Here is a 16,228-nt window from a genome sequence, read left to right on the forward strand (position 1 = left end):
CCCTTGGTACAGGCACATTTGTACTAGTGTGAAAATGTTTATATGAGAGGCAAGGGTTTTTTAGGGCAATATCTTTTATTGAACCAAATGCATGGCTGGGAAAGAGTTAGACAAGCTTTCAAATGCAAGACATTATTCATCAGGTCAAGTATTTATACGGATGTAGCTTATTTTGGTTTGGAACAGGAGAAAAGGCAAATAGATCTGAAGAGCTTTATGCTGCAGTAGCTGCATCTAGTCTGGAGATTTTATAATTTAAAAAAATCAACCCCTCATCAAAGTAGCTATCCCTGCATGACTATTCACATGTAGACTAGGCCGAGCTGATTTGCCCAATGTTGCACAGGGAAGTCAATTGCAGAGCAGGGATTTAAGTATGGGCTCCAGGCTAGCATCCTAGCCACTAGCCCATTCCTCCTCTTCCTGGGAGAAGGACTAGGACAAGACCAAATGCTTGTGAAACACTATCGGAAGGAGCTGCCGAACCCTGGAGCCTCCCCAGTGCCCAGAAACACTGACTTACGGCATAGCTGCAGGGAAGCGGATGTTTGGCTGCACTACCTGGGTACTTTACAACAAGACTTTCCTGTTCAGATCCTCCCCTGCCAGAAGGAGAGAAGACTCAGGGGTTTTTCAGGGACTGGGGGGCTTTCTCATCCCCTTCACAGAGGTCTTTGGAAATGGGCTCAAATTAGAAACATGCCAAGGTGGAAAATGGGTTTGGCAGTTCAGCTCCCTTCCTGCCTGCACTGCACAATGGTAGGGCTGTTGCCTGATACGAGGCAACCTTTGCTTCCAAGGTGGTTAGCCTGGGGCTCCTCACTTGCCTGAATTCAAGGGGTTGCCTCTACTTCCAAGGTGGTTAGCCTGAGGAGACCTGATGGCCCAGAGGCACTCTGGCACCCTGCTGCCACAGGCCAGGCAGCCTCTCCCCAGTCAGCAATGGCTCCACAAGTGATGCTGCCATGACCTCATCTGACCTCTCCTGGCTGCTCTGATAACTCCCCGTTCATTACTACTGTACAGAGCACCCGCTGAGCCAGACAAATCCAACACCGTAGCTTAGAGGCTTCCCTCAGCACTAACTCTCTGATGCTGGCATCCGTGCGGCATAGGCGCATGGCTCTGCTGGCAGCAGGGACAAGACTCCCAGCAGCAGAGCTACCACTGCTGCAGGATCTGGGCAGGGCACAAGCTTCTCATTTCAGCGGGCAAGTGGCTCTGATGGAGTGAGCCACCGCTGAGATGCTTTAAGAGGGAGAGAGGGGAATCAGGTTCAGTGGGGCTGAGAGGTGAGAGGCCCCCCAGCTGGAGGGAATAAAGGAAGAATCAAGACTAAACCCCTTGCAAGCAGCACCTGATGTTCCTAAAGGGCCTTGCTTTTCCCTGTGGGCTTGTCTATGCCCCCATCCTTGTCTTCTAAAGCACAACACAAGGCAGGGAGCCCCTTTCATTGTGTCCGCTAAAGGACAGTGAGTGCAGAGAGGCCCACTTAAATGCTGGCTCTGCTCCTGCAGCCATGCATCACTGGCATGTTGGAGTTGCACAGAGAACTGGAGTTGAGCCCTGCACACCTTGGTGCTGTGGAGCAAGAATCTTCCCTATGAAGCTGGGGCCTGTGAATGACATGAAATCTTTCCAGGTGGAAGGTAAGATCCATGCTCTACACCCTGGTCAGAGAAGGGGGTTGCCATCCTCTCCAGGACCATGATGCTTGCATAATCCATTAATCCCCTTAAACTCTGGCATCAGCCTCTGGAGAGCAGGCAGCACTTCCCCAGCACTAGCGCATCATTCCAGAGGGAACGTGCAGCAATAACAGCCGCTCCTCAGTCACCCAACGCATGCCCGCTCTGCTTCACCGTCAGTCTTTTCAGTGGCTTCCCCTCCTTGGTCCTCCCTGCTCCAGGACTCCTGACTCCACCTCTTCCTTCTCTAGCTGCCTATTAAAAAACACATTCCTCACTGCAATCTATGCAGTCCTGGTCCTTTCAGTGAGGTGGTATAGCAAGGTCACAGAGATGGCATCATCCCACCTTATTCTGCAGGAAGAAAAAACAGCCACCAATGTCACAATGCACCAGTCTCCTCAGAGTGCAGGTATACTTGGTCCGGAGTAGCATCAAGGTAGCCAGCAGCTGACTGCATAGAGCTGAGGGCCCCAATGTTGGTGTACATACAGTGGCCATGTACATACAGTGGCCATGTACATACAGAGGGCCATGTACATACAGTGAGACCCCATCCCTGCCTCCACAGAGCTCACATTTAAAAAGACAAGATATATTCTGAGGGGAAACTGAGGCACAGGGCAGTGAACTGGCATGTCCAAGGGTATAGCTAGGTTAGTGACAGAGCTGGGAGTAAAACCCACTTCTCTCATCTTCTAGTCCAGTCCCCTGCCATTAGGCCATGCTGCTTTCTGTGCAATGTTGATCGCTGTTAATGTTTGGAAAAGCAACCATTACTCTGGGCTACCTCCACTCTTCAGGAGACCAGCATGGCGCAGGCTGCGGCATCAGAGCCTGAGCATCCATAATTCCCATTGAGACCAGCTCTACTTGTGGACGCTCAGTGCTTCTGCAAACCAGGCCCCATGGGCTCAGAGACTGGATACACAAAAAGGAAGCCACTGAAAACAGAGTTACTTTGGAAAAGGCACCTGCACTGATCTTACCAGACTCAGCTAGGACACTGTGAGTGGCAGGTAGTGCTCTAGTCTCCCCAGGCTGCACTGGTAACCTGCCTCGTGGATCACCCAGAGGACCATGAGGCTGCCTGAGGGGCATCACTGGGAGATATATCTGGCTTTGCAGATGCACCCTCCACTTGGCTCATGGATGGCAGAGCTGAGTAGATTCTGGCAGGTCCCAGCACTCAGCCCCTGGTTCCCAGAAAAAGCTGTTAGGGCAGCAAATGCTTGTCTCTGACACTGCATCCCAAGGCAATGCTCCGGCTGGCTGAGTGGCATTATCTCCCTGATAGAGCCCTCTCTGATGTCCTGGGGCATCTGGACTGGAGTTCATGGGTGAGGCCTCAGGCATTACTCTAGGCAGATGGTGGCCCAGGGCTTCTGGTAATCCCTGGGCACCCGACATGTTTTGGAGCTGTGCTGGGCCTGGCCAGGCTTTGTCTGAGAGAAACTGCCCTGCTGGGAGGGGACAGGGAGGCCCTGAGGTCACCTAAACACCCCGGTCTGGACGGCTCTCCTAGCACCTGGCTGGCCTTGCCACTGAGCTGAGATCACGCCTGTCCCCTAGTGCTTCCATCCTCTTGGCTCATGTATTCCCCAAACATAAAAAACTGTAACCCTTTGAGAGCTTTTCTCTGCCCATGGGGAAAAGACACTTGCTGTCACCTGGTGTGAGTGGATGAAGTATGCAGCCCCTGCATCTGTGGCCCTGACCCCCCTCCACAGCAAAGGGGCTGCCACATACTCAGAAAGGCATAAGGACAGAACTGCAAGACCCTCCTGCTCTCACTAGGGTCGGTGGGAAAGCCTGGACCTTTGCTCTGTGCTTTTAGTCAATTCACCCCACTCTTTACCCGCTTCTCACTGTCACTGTCATGTTGGGTCTGGAGTGTCCTGGATCCTGTATGCCCGCATTGCACGTTACTCCTCAGCATGGGCATGTATGCTGCAAGCTCCCTGCACTGCAGCCAACCTCCTCACCTGGTGGAAGATTAGGAGACATGTCAGTGCCTGGAGTCCTCAGATCAGGAGTGGGAGTCTCTGTGAGGGCTGTGTGCCAGCTCAGCTAGAGCGAGACACCTGGCAGCTGTCCCTGGATGGGGCGCTCCAGCAGTGTGATACAGGAGGCTGGATGACCTGAATGGGCTCTCCTGGCTTTAAAGGGTATGAACCGCCAGGTGCCTTGCATTCTTGCTTGATGTAGGTTGCAGCACACTGAGTTCACCCCTGCCGGCCTGCACTGAGCAGCGCTGGGAACCAGTCTCTTGTTCAGAGGCAGACGCTTTCCAGGACTCCAGGGCATGGCCCCGTATGTGGGCTTCTATCTCAGGGCAGCTCCTGGGCCTGGAGCTTCAGCATTAGTTTGACCACTGTCACCTAAGCTTTGTTTTGCAAAGCCTTTTGATGCCTTCCTTACACATCCAGATGAAAACACACTCCCCTCTGAGCTTGCCCTATGTCCTGCTCCCCACTGCTGGCCCTGACACCACAGCACTGCCAGGGCTTCCCCAGCCTACTCAGTGGACATGGTAGGGATCAGGTGCGGAGGCTCCCTGCTATTTAGTACAAAAGCCTTAAGAAGGAATATCTCACTGCTTCTGAGTTTGAGAGAAAAGAGCCAATGGGACATGTAGGTAACTCTGAATGGGTCTCTAAATGAATGAGCTGGTCCTCTAGGGACTCCACATGCAGTTCATGACCACTTAAAATCAGTCGTCCTCCTGGGTTTTGAACCTTTTGCTCCAGGCAACTGCCTAGGCTCACTCACTGTCCCTCTGCCACCAGCCTGCAAGATGACCATGTCCCTTCCCTTTTCTGTGCCTCAGTTTCTCCTTCTGCTTTTGAGCGGTGTGGATGAAACCTAGCTGCCATTTTCGATGCTTCGGCTGCTTCTGCCAAGCTGACTCCTAGCCCTGGCGCTGCCCCCCTCCCCGGATGCTGCCCCCCTTGCTGCTTCGCTAAGAAGCTGGCAGGTGTGCACAGGGCAAGCACAGAGTTAATACTGCAGCAAAGCCAGTGAGCAGAGACACACTAGAGAAGTGCTGAGTCACTAAGGCTGCTCTCACTGCAGCACTTTCATCCTGCCAGCTGCCTGCAGCAGTCCCAAAGCAGGACAGGACAGGCTGAGCCAATCTGCTCCGACGCGGGGTGCTGCCGTTTGCCATTTCCCAGACGGCTCTGCCCCAGGAACAACAGAGAGAATAAACCTCAGCACTGCTGGTAATGCAGCGCTTGGCTGCAGACACAGCGATTCCTGCACCAGCTGCACCTCCACCTGCAGTAAGTAACAGAGTCCCCATCTATGTTACCAGGTACAGACAGATGAGACAGAGTGTAAGGGAGATCAAAACTGGTCTGAGAAAAGACCCCGGTGTCTACCGCACTGTAACTGCTCCCAGAACCTCAGCTCCCTCCTCAAAAATAAGTTTCCAACTCATCTGTTGGCTTCTTTAACATTTGCCTCTTTTTTCTGCACCAAAATTACTTTTCCATCTCCCACTTACCCCTCTACTCCCTCTATTCCCAGCCTCAGGGGATGTTCATTCTGGTCCATTTCATGGATATGGAAATTGTCCCACTTTAGCAGGCATTAGCCATAATCCTCCACTTCTTAGCCAGACTAGAGAGTACGAGACCCCCTCCCCAGTTTATATTGACAATACATTTTGCTTCTTTGCTCAGTTGAAGAGCTTCTGCCTTCAGTGCTGGGAGTATAAATAGACCCTACAGAAGTCAAGTCTCTGGTGACAGGTCTGTGGCTCATGCATTTCAATGAGGGGCTGCTACGTGAACTGCCACATCTGTACCTACCTGTTCCAGTTGTGTTAAAAGCCTTGGTCCTACAATATGGAATGGGAATCAGTGATCTTGGGGCTGGGTAGGAGATTCAGGGCATGAGAAAGGTGTACATTAACGAATGCGCTGACGAAGCCAAATCAAAATGCTCCACCTATATTTAAAAATCCTAGCACAGGGACATCCAATGACACTGAAGGCATGGGTAAAAAGAAATACTTTCATATATAGCCCATCATCAAAGTGAGGCACTCACTGCCACAAGATATCATCAGGACCAGGAGATTAGCAGAATTCAAAGATAAGGCATTCACATGGTTAATGAGACCATCCACAATGACATTTAAAATCATTTAGCAGTGGTTTTATAAGGAATAAGCCACCCACTGACAGAGCTGGGGAAGGAACTGCTTTCATAAGCAAGTTATCGAACAATTAGGAGGTTGTGAAGCAGCTAGTGTCAGTAACTGAGAGAGGATACAAGGCTAGATGAGCCCTGGTCTGATTCAGTTCAATACGTCCAACATCTCTGAAACACTGAATATTCGATTCTAGTGAGATGTGGTAATGCAAACCCATCACCTTGCAGAGGGCAAGGGCATCCCTCACTGCTCAGGCAGGCATCTACCAACTCCAGGCTCCAGAGACCTGATTTGGAAGGAAGCACTATATACCCTGACACTGGAAGATACAGGTAAGATGCATGAGTCAGACACCAGGACTCTGGGGAGGGCCGTGGTTTCAGAAACACCTCTGTGCTCCGTGTTTCCTGTTGACTAGCTCTAGGCAGCTCCCTGCTCAGGGTTTCTGTGAGTCACCCTTTGGAGACTCCTAACTCTCCCTGTTGACTGTACAAGGAGTTGAGATGCCAATCCACCATTTCTCTGAAACACCCTCATGGAGCCAGATACCTAATTTTTAAGCATGTGGAAAACCGTGATGGAGACACCTAAAGAGCCAATTTGGATTTGGCCCTATGTAGCCATAAAGGGAGCCTGGAACAGAGCTGGGAGTCAAACCTTAGTCTCCAGAGTCCTCATTCGGTGCAATAACAGTATAACCATGTCTCCTCCTTTCTCCCAAAACATCCAAAACACCCACCCCAAGGTGAGGGGCCTTCTGTAACCCCATACTTCACCTTGTCTATGGGTATGAGACTAATGGTCAGTGATGATGAGGGATCCCAGCTCCAAAGAGTTAATCTTGCTTAAAGATAGAGGAATGGGACAGCTTTCTTCTGAACTGCTCCTTGCTCTCTCTGTGCTCCCATTGCAGAAAATGGGCTGATGTTTGCTTGCTCGCTAGCTTTGGCAACATCAAAAGGGACTAACTGGCTTGCCAGGCGTGAAAAGGATAATTCATTGCACTGGGCGGGTGCATTAGCATTTACAGCAAGGGGATAAACTGCATGTGGCAATGAGTGTTCATCATCCCTTTGGTCTGGCTGTCAGTGCACGATCGGGCTGCAAAGCAAGGGGCTAAGCCAGTGTCAAATCAGTGGTTCGACAGCAGGAAGATGAATGGACCCCTCCCTGACACTGCTTCCCAGGCATGCTTCACAGGGGAGAGAAAATGCAATTTCCCTGTGTTGGTATCTCAAGCAAAGTAATTACTTCTTAGCTTTACAGCGGCAGCCGAGGGCTTGCGTACCGCAGTCGTCTCCACCAGAGGAGGCCAGAGAGACAGTGTTTGGACAGCAGGAGAAATGGGAGCAAGTTCCACGCCTGTGTGGGTTCAGGAAGCAATGAAGGGAAAAGGGGAGTGGGGGGAGGAGGAAGAATGATAACTATGATTCAAGCAGGGGGGTAATACTTGCAGGCAAGACTCAGACCTGGGACTGAAAGTGCAAGCTGCTGTCAACCTAAGCGAGATGAGCCCGTGCTGGATGCAATGCAGAGTGCAGCTGGATAAGCCAGAACAGTGACAGAAATGTGAGGATCCTGCACTACCCAAACACCACAATCACGCGCTTCATGCAGACATGCTGCACCTACAATCCCCAGAGAACCCATTGCAAGCACTACAACTGCAGATGAATCACCATTAGTTGCAGAAGGAGCAGAAGACAACAATGACACCTGGGAACTCTGTTGTTCATCTACTATGGCAAGCAGCATGAACTAAATGGCCAGGCTCCTAAGGAGACAGAGGGCTACAGAACCCAGCGGTCGTCCCTGTGGCCACTCCATCAGAAGCACTCCTACAGGAGCTGTGTCAGTAGCTGGAGTATGCATTTTTCTTGATGGGCACCGTGATTTACTTTTCCGCCCCACATGCATAATTACAGGACTACAGGCATTGCCAACTAGATCAAACCAGGGGGGGCATCTACCCCAGTATACTGGTTTTTACGTTGATCAGCACCAAGTGTTTCACAGAAAGATGCAACATCCCCCTCACTGGACAATTATGAAATTCCCTGGTCATTGCGGGTTGAAGGAATTTCTTCCTGACCCGTTAGAGTTTGGCTCTTATCTCACTGAAATGTTGTCTTGTCTATCCTTGTTCATGCATCCTTAATGGCAATGTTCCTGCTATCCACATGTCTCCTTTTCCCCAAATCCTTCTTAGCTCTTGGCTCCAATACCTTATGGAGATGAGTTCCACAAGCTCATTGTGTGAGATGCAAAGGCTTAACTGCTAAGTGAGTTATCTTCAAATCACCATAACCGAGATCCAATTGGGCACATTCCCTCTTTCAGTTTTCATGGCATCAGATGGGCCTGGGAAGCCCAGAGCTCTGTTTTGCCACATAACCATGTTTCTTGGTCACTTTGGGGATCAGACGAAGATATGATTTCAGTGAACCCCATGTAAAGGGCTGGAATAGCAGGGGGCTGTGGGCTGGGCTTGGGAGGTACTGGCAGAGCTGACTGTGTAAAGAGGAAACAGAAGAGGGGACTATGGGCTAGGATTGAAGAGCAATGGCTGAATCGGTGGGTAGAGGGAGGCCACAACAGGGCACTGAGTGTCCAAACTGAGGGACACTGACAGAGCTGCGGGTGGGAGCAGAGCTCAGGGCTGGAATAGCAGGTGGGAGCAAGGGCATTGGCAGGGCTGTGTGGGGAAAGATTTCACAGCACCTGCTGCACAAATCTACCATTAGCAGACTGTCATTTTCATTAGCTCTAAAAGGCACCAAATTTGCTCCTTAATTAAGGGGCAATCCAGTGGAATTCTTGTGGAATTAGGTATCATCTCTCAGAAAGGAGCAGCTGAGCTCGCCCTGATTCATGGCATTGCACTGCATGAAGCAGGGACTGGCATTACTCCAGTACAGCTGTCTTCCCATTCCACCTCCCTAGACAAGAGCATCACTAAGAGGGCAATACCATGCACACTTGCCATGGGCTGGAGCCAAAGCCTGCAACAAACAGCCCTCTACTAAGGAAAAAGCTCTGATCTGACTTTGATTTTGCAGCTCAGTTCCTGCTTTCATGAAAATATGGAGGCAAAAAAACACTGTCCACACTGTCCTTTGACCTGTTGACCCCAGACATACAGCTCATGACCTGAGAGCAGTTACAGCCTCCAAGCTGCCAGAACGTGTCCCTGTTCACATCCTACCACCACACTGGAGATTTCCCCAGCTGACAGTGACTCTCTTCTCTGGTTCCTGCTAAATCAGCTGGTGACAATTTATCCTCAAGGCACATGCATCTGGAAGGCGATGTCTCCCTGTGAAGGCTGACCTGCCTGCAGCCTTCAGTGAGTTATACACATCCTGTGCAGCTCTTAAGAGCAGGGTGTGAGTGTAACTTTTGTACATTTGTCTTTGGTTATAGAAAGGCAAACATAAACTACAATCCTAAAGCACTGTACAAAGAGGGTGGAAAACATGGTCATTACCTACCATTTTGCAAATGAGGAAATGGTGTTGCCTAAGGTCACCTGGCAAAGCAATGACTAGAGCACAGGTCTCCTGGCTCCCAGCCCAGTACATCGATTTCCAGCTCTCCAAGCCCCTTTTGGGCTCACTGCCCACCAGGATTTAGCTAAGTCTTTTGGTGCAAAGAGCAACACAATCATCTCTGCAGAGTATATGAAACTGAGGTGCTTGCAGACTTAGCCATTGGGGTCAAAAGTAACCCTGTGCAACTCACCTGGCAAACAGTACCTAATTGAACCAACACAGCTTGAATGTCAAATGCTGGCCACTAGCCCAAGAGTAAAACACATGAATAAATATGTACTGAGTAACTGGATGCAGAGGAAACTGCAATCCACTGCTGGTGACTGACAGTAGGAGCAGAAAAGCCAGGTTGTATCACATTGTAACTCTAAGAGGGAGATACTGCATGGGGATAGAACATGTTTAATTAAGGATAGCCAATAGTATAAGTGGTGCCAAATTAGAGGGGGCACCAAAATGGCATCCGCCCAGAGAGTCTGCACCCTGGCAGCAGCATCCTGTGTCCCTGAACCCACATCATGACAGCAGCATCCAAGGTGGAGAGAGCACCCAGGGTAACAGCACAACCCCCACAAAATGCCTCCACTCTCTGACATCTCTGTCCAGAGGGCAAAAATGGCTAATGACACCTCTGCCCACAGCACATCACCAGAGATAACCTTAAGCCGTTCAGCTCTCCCTGGTCCTGGGACTGGTGCTGGCACTCTGCAGATTCAAAGATTTATAGGGGTCACAGACCAGGATGATTTTCATTGTGTAAGGCTTTCAGGGCAGTCATGAATTCCTCATTAACACACTGGTCCCTGTGCTTATGTTTGGAGGTGTCTGGAAGATTATAGGAAGAATGAACACTGTGGATCAGCTCCGACAAATTCCCAGTGCCTAGCTACCTCTCTGCTCCAGAGGAGCTCATCTTAAATTTCTCAGGCTACTCAGAGGTGCTGTTTTTCATTCTAGTCTAGCTCCATCCACTCCCAGGGAGTTACACCAAGGAATGGATTTAGCCCAGGAGGCTGTCAGAAAACAGGATCAATAGGATTTGGACTTACCACGGCCACTTGCATGGACCAGTCAGTCAATACCGTAGGGATCTCTTGATGGGCAAGAGAGATGGATAACCTAAAAAAAATACAAAACAGCCACAGTTAGATGGGTAGATAGTCATGTACTTTCTCACTGCCTACCAGAGGTGCTGGGATCCCTTCTTCACGGGGCACTGACACACAGGCTATTAAGCAATGAGGTAGGCCTAAATGGGAGTGAACTTTTTTATTTGGTTCAATTTGATTTTGCTTCTCTAGACTTTTTCAGACCCCTTCTGCCTGGCAATTGGATGGCCTGTCTTGCTCTTATTGTAAGGGCCCACAGTGGGGACCAAGAGGGAGATTTTACAAATCATAAAGGCTAGGGACAGAAATTACACATACACCGGTATAAGTGATTGGAAACTGGTTCAGTTCTGTAATATAACAGAAGTTCAATGCACATAAACCATTTTCAAAATGGTCGAAACCAGTTTAAGATAAACTTGGATGGATATAGTATCAGACTTAACTGATTTAGGTCTAATCAGTTTATTGAACTTCTGTCCCAGATCCCCTCCAGATTCAAGTTAACTCTCAGTCCCCCAGCATCCCAGGATGCTTTCCACCTCCCTTGCCAGGTGAATGGGCTAGCCTTGGCTGAAGCCAAGCAGATAGGTTTGCTCTAGTGCCCACCAGCTACTGGCCTGGGCCGCTACAGGCACGTGGCTGCATTTCCAGAATCAAAAGTGAACGTCTGTTCACTTGCTTATCAGTTCAATCTACACAGCTTAGACTACCTTGTGAAGGCTGAATTAATTGGGCTTTTTGACTGTCTGTACTTAGCCAAAGGGTATCTGAGCACTTAGGGCCAAATCTAATTTCACTTTTACATGCCTAAGTGCTACTTAGACATCTAAATGTGCTATTTTTTACAGTTATGCAGATTTTTTATCCTGTTTCCACCTGCACAGCTATGACTGCCCTTCTGAACTTGCCCAGAAAGCTCCACTATGACTGCGTGTACCCTGGGGCAATCTTACTCCACCTAGGTAGGTGTGTGCATACGTCTTCAAAAGTGCATCTAGAAAAAAAACCAGAACTAGCTATAGTTTGTGAGGGAGGAAAGCCCTCCCACCTGCTTGCCCAGTGGCTAGGGCACATGTCCAGAGTCCAGGGCCTCTCATTCAGGGAGGGCTCAGACGTGTACCCCCTACTTCCTTCCTGGCCTTCTCCTGAAGCAGGGGAGGATATGTGGGACCTGCAGGAGAGCAGCCCAGAAGCATGGCTCCATGAGATTTAGGGGCCCACGGTTCTGGCCTCATGTGGCAGGAGCTCTTCCAAAACGGTGTAGCCATCATCTGCGGGTCTGCACACGTTAGAAAGCGGAAGAGTGGGTTGTGTAGAACTGGGAAGGCTCCATACAGAGCAGGTGTGATTTATGCTCTGAAGGCACTGGTGTAAGGGTGATTAGAAATCTGGTATAAGACCCTTGACAGGACGTGTTCTCACGTGATCAGAACTAGCTCATCGGTGTTCATGAATTCTCCAGGTCACTCCTATTCTTGGGGCCTTCAGTATGTCAGACTGCTTTTCAGCTTCAAAAATACAGTTTCCATGCAGATGAACAAGAGGTATGATCCCAACCTACAGGATTTCTCCAGCCATAAAATGGGAACTGTAGGTGCTGTTTTAGCAATCTGCAGGACTTGAACTTGCCACAAGGGCACTGATGAGGAGCCATCACAAAATGATCTCTACGTTGATATCACTGATATTCAAACTCTGACTGTAACATTAGACACTGTCACTTACTTTGGAAAATGGCAGAGGTAAGACCAAATGTCCCAACACTGGCAATTGCTCTAGCCACTCACTCATACTACCTCACTTCCAAGCTCCAAGCTCTGCTAGCTACACTACACCTTCCCTGCCCAGCTGAAAGCTTTCTCATCCACTGGATTTAGCTCATAAACCACTTCGGCAAAGGATTTAAATCCCGAGCTTCAAACCACCACATTCCCTCCTGACACCCATTAGAAATCATAGCTGTTGGCTTGAATTGCTCATAAACATGAAAACCTAGAGGCTCTAAAGCAAATTAGAACGAAACTGTGCTCTCAGGATGTGCTGTAATTAAGCCACAGACTTGTTAGGCAATGCTGAAGCCCGGAGTCCTTAAATATAAGAAGGAGAGGGATTTTTTTTTTATTTGTTTGTTTTTGTTTTTGATGTAAGAAAGCGGGGAAAAGGTGAAAATAATGTAAAAAAAGTAAGAAACAGCCTTAAAGAACTGGCTCATAAGGCTAATGCACTGGACTAGCAGAAGAGGATATCACTGTAGCCAGAGGCCACAGTGTAGTAGGCCTGGCAGAATTGGCATATCAGAGGGGACTGCCTGCCAAATTGGCACTTTGGGGCAGCGACTGTTTGTCCTATGTATACTAGTGCCCGGGGCATCAGGTCCTGGCCCACAACTGCACTCCTGAATGCTGCTGTGGACAAACCTGCCATAGCAAGCCAGGCATTGTGCCACTTAAACACTGTTGAGGGCAGGAATGAGGGTGGGAAAGATTTTGATTTGGGATCTTTCTTGAGTGCAAATGCTGGATTTTAATCTGGTTTAGTTGCATCACTGCAAAAAGCCACAGAGGGTTTGAGTCAGGCTTGTTCCAGTTTAAAGCCAGAAAGTTAGGGTACATAAACCAAAGCAAGCCACTCCAACTAGAATCCAAGGCTGCAGCTGTTTCCATTTGTTTGCATGTAGACACTACCTAATGCATGGTACTGGATTTTGAACGTTATCAGATTTTGAACAGGAATCTGCAGTTTGTGTAGATTGGGGAGCTTTGTTCAAGGAAGTGCTAGTGAGTGTCAGAGTTCAGGGAAAGCTGCATGTGGGACTCCCCTTTGGGCTCTGAGGACACCCCTCAAGTGCCAGTCCTCCTGCCTTCATCTCCTATAACTCTCCTGCTCTTTGACTGGACCTCAGCCTACCGCCCCATGTGGACCTGAGCAATCCCCGCTGACGCTGCCCTGTAGCCTCTGAGCTCAACACCTTCAGGGGCTCAATGCAGTGACTGCCTAGATTTCTAAAAACAAGGCATTGGTTAATCTTAAACTAAGCTGGCTTCCTTTGGCTGGGTCTGAAAACTGATGAGGCTATTTAGCTGTGACTGTATTTTGTCTTTTCACCTCCTGCCTGGCCTACCCAGAGGGTTTGTATCTGGTTCCATCGTGTTATCTTCCTGCTAGTGAACTTAACCCCAGATACATACAGCAAACTTTCCAGTACCAGCATACGGCAAACATCTCCCATGGCAGCTGCATACTGATCAGTATTCACTGCGGAGTACAGTGTTTGTAAATGATATCGCTGCCCCGCAACTGTCAGTCACAGCTAGATTCCCCCGAAGGGTATCCAGCAGCACTGAACCCATACTTAAACGCAGCCTGGTCTTCTAGGATTGGCAGGCTCTTTGTGGGGACATGGATGACTCATTTACAGCAGGTGAGCAAAGTCATGTCCCTCTGGGGCAGCTGGGGACTTGGCCCCTCTTGTCTGGGGAAGACCAGTCCTCTGTTCCTAAGGCTTCTTCAATCCAGGGTTACTGCACGGTGCCGACTCTGCCAGGATGAGCCCCCTGTGCACCTGCCTCCCAATCCATCTGTCAGTCTCCTTCCAGGGAGCCCCTTCCCAGTGCTAACTTTCCCCTCCCAGCAATGCAGACCCCTCCGAGCTCACGGCTACACTGAGCTCCCCTCCCTGCTGCAGCAAGAGCAGCCACTGGATTTATCTCCCTTCAGATAACCAGAATATATTAACTCATAACAAATGTTCAATTTCCATTGGTAATTGTCACACACCCTCACTGCGTCTTCCTCAAGCTCACACGCACACTCAGAGCTAAAGAGATTCACAAGCAGCCGCAAGGCTCTTGCTCTTTTCCTATGTAACCCTTTGCTCTCCACACTGTGCTACTGCTTCTTCCTCTGCTGTGTCGAATGCAGACCCCAGCTGGGCAATTCTACCACCAGCCACACAACTATGGATGTCAGGAGGATCAGAAGCAGGACCAATCGTTAATGTTCAGTGGGAAACTTCTCGTATGAGATTCTAGACACAGGGTCTCTCCTCCTTGAGAAGAGAGAGGTGGTTAGCTGTGTTAGCCGGAAGTCAGGAAGACAGAAAGGCACGGTGGTACCTTACAGGCTAACTGGTAGAGAGAGACATACGCTTTGTAAGTGACAAACCACTTTGTCAGAGGCTATGAACAGACTACAGTACTCATGGCTTCTGACAAAGTGGGCTATCATCTGCAAAATCCTATACCTCACTATACGACAGTCTCTAAGGCAGCGGTTCTCAACCTTTTAGACTCAAGGAAAATGCCAGCTCTTAGCTTTCTCTTGTTCTTGACTACAGAAAAATTAAAGAGCATGTCTTCTGTTGCAAAGAACTCAGCGAGCCCACAACGGGTCAGAATGCTTTTGACACTACGGTTTCCTATTGAAGTCTCTGGGTTTGTCTTGTGAATCACGTGCAGGTGTTTGCATACAGAACAGTGCTAATGCTGTGGGCATCCCGTGGCATCCCTAAAAGGATCTCATAGCACAGCAGGGCACTGCCACACCCTCAGCGAGAATCTCTGCTCTATGGTGCCACCCTGCCCTGCCTCCTTCCAGGCCCTCTCTGAGCTTCCATGTCTTTGTATGGCACTACAGAAATGCAGTAAGACAAGAATAATCAGAACCATGCAGCACTTTGCTCTCAGGCCTTGTCCCACAGCCACCTGTTCTTACCTTTGCCAGCTGGGGTATTTCAGGGCTGCACATTAAGACAGAGCAGTATTGATGGCACTTAATTAAATTATAATTGATTATCTAAAAGCTGCTTAACGACTACAACATAACCCTGCATTTTCATGGCAGCCAACTGCACTCTGCCTGCGTGACTGTATGAGCCCTACCAACAAAACTGGAATCGTATTCAGAAGTCATTTCCATGGGGCAACTTGCTCAAATACAGTCAAAGCCAGGGCACTGACCTAGTAACACTGTGCTTCGTACATGAATAAAACCCCCTTCAGCAAACAGCTCGGGACAGCTGGCGTGAAAACAGGCTGAGTTCTAATGAAGCTGAAGGAGCAGCATGGGACCCGTATCACGGAGAAGTCATCATGTCACCCTGTGGAGATAAGCATCACTTTGACTTAGGAGGCACCCACCGCAGAACACTGCGTAATGAAGTGTTTCACAGAAATAATCCCAGTGCTGCCCCTCAGCACCTGGAGTACGTGCTGAACTTGTCTTCAGGAACACAGATCTTTTGGGGGCCTCAGGAATCCAGGTTCAATAGTGGGCCCTACTCCTGACTTCACAGTTGGTACTCTTCGTGTTGTTTCTAAAAGGGGATGTACTTCTTAGGTGCTCGCTATGGACTTCAGCACAGATACTGATGTTACTGTAGCACCAGAAGTCCCTAACTGAGACCACACCCCTGTATGGAAGGAGAGATGTAAACACAGACAGTCCTTGCCCTGAAGTCCCTAATGAGACAAGATGGACAATGGATAGGGCCACGTGGCCATAACTCAGCCTAGGTCCCCCCACAGCCAGCCACTAGAGCACACTGCTTACCACAGTGGGCTGAGGTGTAATTAGATGCTTGAGTGCCCTGGGCAGCATCTCAGCCCAGCTACTGACAGTTTTGTGCAACCACAGGCCTGGAGGTGGCAATGCACAGCTGCTTTTCTTTTTGTATCCCCCCCCCCCGCCAGCAGGCACCCAAGGCTAGTGCCATTC

The 16,228-nt window shown here is 49.5% G+C and overlaps 1 protein-coding gene across 1 annotated transcript in view; it reads right to left on the bottom strand.

The window, feature by feature from the left end:
* Positions 1–16,228, bottom strand: part of SYT2 (synaptotagmin 2) — a 139,236-nt gene that overhangs the window by 81,052 nt on the left and 41,956 nt on the right. Inside the window, exon 2 of the mRNA XM_019513820.1 lies at positions 10,451–10,520. The gene's annotated coding sequence lies outside the window, so the exon portion shown is untranslated. The remainder of the gene's footprint in view (positions 1–10,450; positions 10,521–16,228) is intronic.

The sequence above is a fragment of the Gavialis gangeticus genome, unplaced genomic scaffold (genome assembly GCF_001723915.1).
Source record: "Gavialis gangeticus isolate Ggan-Ray unplaced genomic scaffold, GavGan_comp1, whole genome shotgun sequence".
Lineage (NCBI taxonomy): Eukaryota > Metazoa > Chordata > Crocodylia > Gavialidae > Gavialis > Gavialis gangeticus.